This window comes from Schistocerca americana, chromosome 2 (assembly GCF_021461395.2).
Source record: "Schistocerca americana isolate TAMUIC-IGC-003095 chromosome 2, iqSchAmer2.1, whole genome shotgun sequence".
NCBI classification, from domain to species: domain Eukaryota; kingdom Metazoa; phylum Arthropoda; class Insecta; order Orthoptera; family Acrididae; genus Schistocerca; species Schistocerca americana.
In genome coordinates, this window is record NC_060120.1 from 596643909 (window position 1) to 596648027 (window position 4119).

General features: G+C 46.6%; 1 pseudogene; it reads left to right on the forward strand.

Annotated features, from left to right (window-relative positions):
• The first annotated feature begins 2916 nt into the window (after positions 1-2916).
• On the forward strand, positions 2917-3034 carry LOC124597236 (annotated as a pseudogene).
• Positions 3035-4119: the final 1085 nt, after the last annotated feature.

The following is a 4119-nucleotide window of genomic DNA, read 5'->3' on the forward strand; positions in this document are numbered from 1 at the left end:
GAGGAGGGGGCGTGAGTCGTGCTTGGGTAGCTTAGTTGGTAGAGCACTTGCCCGCCAAAGGCAAAGGTCCCGAGTTCGAGTCTCGGTCTGGCACACAGTTTTAATCTGCCAGGAAGTTTCATATCAGCGCACACTCCGCTGCACAGTGAAAATCTCATTCTGGAAACATCCCCCAGGTTGTGACTAAGCCATGTCTCCGCAATATCCTCTATTTCAGGAGTGCTAGTTCTGAAAGGTTCGCAGGAGAGCTTCTGTAAAGTTTGGAAGCTAGGAGACGACCTTACTGGCAGAAGTAAAGCTGTGAGGACGGGGTGTGGGTCGTGCTTCGTCGTGCTTCGGTAGCTCAGTTGGTAGAGCACTTGCCCACGAAAGGCAAAGGTCCCGAGTTCGAGTCTCGGTCCGGCACGCAGTTTTAATCTGCCAGGAAGTTTTAAATACGCTATTGATATTATGCATGCATGGAAACATGCTACCAGGGAAACTATAAAAATATCTGTGAATTTCAGCTGAGAATCATGGAAATGGATATACTGCGCATGATACTGTTAAGGAGAAGGCACGAGCGATGAAGGAGGGCACGTCAGCTCGATAGAATGCCGCGTAATGCATTATGGCGATGTAAACGCAATTTTCAGTACTTGGAAGAATAGAGCGCCTGGGTCGTCTGCTAGCCGCTTTGTGTTCGTGGCGCTGTGCGCGATACAGTGAGCATGCGCGGATCTGCGGCCGCTTGCTTTTGATTGGCTTGCGCGACGCGAACCGACAACAGCGCTTCGGTTCTCTAGACCCGAACGGTATCGCTACCGAAATGCATACTGAATAATGCAGGGGCTCTATTTCGAGTACTAGACCGTTCGGTGCTCTTGAGTACCGATACGATCGGTACAATGGCGAAAAGATACAGAATAGGCACCCAGCCTCAGTCCCATTCCCGTCTGTCTCGCTATCGGTCGCTGCTTTCTACTCATAGTTCCCGGGAACGGGGAACGGTCGTTCTCGTTCCCGAACGGCACGTCGGCCTGTCTCGTTCCAGCCTCAGTCCCATTTCTGTACGTCCTGGTCTTGGTTTGGCTCTGCCGGACTCATCCTTCTTCGCGTGGCCACTTGTCGTAGTTCCACTGCCAACTGCTCATATTTAGTTCAGTATCGAGTTGTTGTTGTTAGTTTCGTTCGCTTCGCACGCCAATTCTAGATCTGTTTCAAACCTTTTTTGAACTCTGAACTTTTGGTTCTTTTCGTATTCTATTCAGCGCCCACAAACGGCAATTAAAATGTATTTTATATTTAAGTAAATTACATAAAAATTACGTGGTCTGTAATACATAGATCTTTTCAGGTAACATAACAGCGTATCAGCTTACTTCACTATTTCAGTAAACAGCAGAAGAAATGCTTGTACAAAGGCAAGATTTTTTTTGTTATTACACACGAAAAGGACGTCAGCATGGCACACACGAGTGGCCATTTTCCATCTTTTTTTGATCCAAGGTAGAAGAGCACATTCATTGTCGTGGAAGGCAGGCCGACTTACATCCGAATGAAGCCTTTGCTTCGTAATCGAGTGTATGGTGTCACATTTTGTAAAGAGAATATGATAACTCCCAAAATATTATTTCAATAGTACAGGGTGGCGCATGAAAAATCGGTCCCGAGTACTAGACTGCTCATTGTCACTTACCAGTTGTTTCGAAGTTGTTTGCATTAGCTTATTTGTTATTTCTTCACTGCCCAATTATTACATGTTTATCCATTCTGCTCGTAGCGGTCAACAAATCGTGCGTAATTGGGGAATACGCTGAACCCGGGGCCTGTTTTTAGTGTGCCACCTTAATATTATTTCACTACGATCATCCACGTAACGCTACAGTTGGCTGCATGAGATGTTTTGCACAATTACACATTCACGAAAATTACAAGTGTGTGAGATTTCTGTTATGAATAAAAACTCTCTACTCCACGTGGGGGGGGGGGGGGGGGGCGGCTGTGACCCCTCTTGGCGCCTTCCATCTTCAGTTACCTATGCTACTAATTTTCAATTTTTCATAAGAATCAGTACCAAGCATAATGGACGGTGAATGAGTAAAAATGAGCGGTTCCCAGTGAACTAGTTCCCAAGGATGCACGACGTTGCCCGTCTCTACTTGCGATGAAGGGCAACAAAACGGAGTGTAAATTATCATCGACGCACCGCTGTGCAGTAAGGGTGCGCGCATGACAACCAAAGGCGTCCTACTATGAAATAAAATGGCATCTCAGGCCATCACTCCTGGTTGTCTGACCATAGGGCGGGAGACAGTGAGGTTGGTATCCCATCGCTGTCTGTGGCGTCTCCAGACATGCCTTCGCTGCTCATCAGTCATTTCTACTCCAGAGAATGACATTCCAGGCCGAATGTGCCCGACACAAACTAGCCTGTTGGTGTACTGAAGTCAATAGCAATCGGCGAAATGGACATCATGAGTTCTGTCCCTTTTCTGTGTGCCTCCTATTAATGGTCTTTATGGTCATTGAAGCACCTGTTGACGCCTGATCGATAATAATGATGACTCCGGTGCTCTGAGCACCTTACTGACGATTGCTGGGTCCACATGTTCCGTCGTCTCTCTCACTCGACTGCTACCTTCTTGAAGCTGTGTTCGGCCATAGTCCACACCGTGGAATAGTGCCATCGCTCCTGTTCAAATGTCGAGCGACTCGCCGATTACTCTAGCCTGCTTCTTTGAGTCTCCCAACTACACGTCCTCCCTCAAATGCTGACACCTGTGTCTATGCTCCTGTCTGTAAGGCATAGTTATTGTTGAATAGAAGACAAGGAATGAAATTCGCAAATACTTTATGGCCTGGTATCGACGTGTCCCTCGTTTACTGTCCTTACCAGCTGCCCAGTGAAAGTTCGCTGCTGCGTCACACATTCATGCCAACGGCCTTGCCGCAGTGGATACACCGGTAACCGTCAGATCACCGAAGTTAAATACTGTCGGGCGTGGTCGGCACTTGGATGGGTGACCATCCGGGCCACCATGCGCTGTTGTCATTTTTCGGGGTGCACTCAGCCTCGTGATGCCAACTGAGGAGCTACTCGACCGAATAGTAGCGGCTCCGGTCAAAGAAAACCATCAAAACGACCGGGAAACCGGTTTGCTGACCACACACCCCTCCAATTCGCATCCTCATCTGAGGATGACACGGCGGTCGGATGATCCCGATGCATACATTCATCGATCGGCTGCAAAAGTTGACAATTTGCATTTTTTATCAATGAAATGAGTTTCTTTAGGATTTTATCCATTTTCATAGTCATGGAAACGGAAATTTTTCTTGTTTGCCACTACCTCACTTTCAAAATGTACGTAACTTGAAGGTGATTTTGGTAATGCTTGTTCTTGTTTTGATTACACTTCCTGAATGCTAATGTCTAGCAAAGTAACACTGTAGCACATAGACTATTTAGTACAGTATATTGTCCGCAGCTCGTGGTCTCGCGGTCGCGTTCTCGCTTCCCGAGCACCATGTCGCGGGTTCCATTCCGGCGGGATCAGGGATTTTCATCTGCCTCGAGATAACTGGTGTTTGTGGTTCCCTCATCATTTCATCATCATTCCTGAAAGTGGCGAGACTGGACTGAGCAAATGTCGGGAATTTGTACGGGCGCTTATTACCACGCAGTTGAGTTCCCCACAAATCAAACATCATCATCATAATCAGTACAGCACTGACAAGATTTTTAAGATGCAATACTTTTAAATTTGATTATAATATTTGTTCCTACGTAGATGACCATTTTTTACCTTGAAACTGTTTCTCACATCTGGAAAAAAAACTTATTTTTCTGCAGTAATTCATCGTAATTTTAGAAAAAAGATTGAAACATACATGAAGTGAATGCAATCATTTGAAAATGGATTAGCCGGCCGAGGTGGCCGAGCGGCTCTAGGCGCTACATTCTGGAACCGCGCGACGGCTACGGTCGCAGGTTCGAATCCTGCCTCGGGCATGGATGTGTGTGACGTCCTTGGGTTGGTTAGGTTTAAGTAGCTCTAAGTTCTAGGGGACTGATGACCGTAGAAGTTAAGTCCTATAGTGCTCAGAGCCATTTTTTGAAAATGGATTAAGAAAATA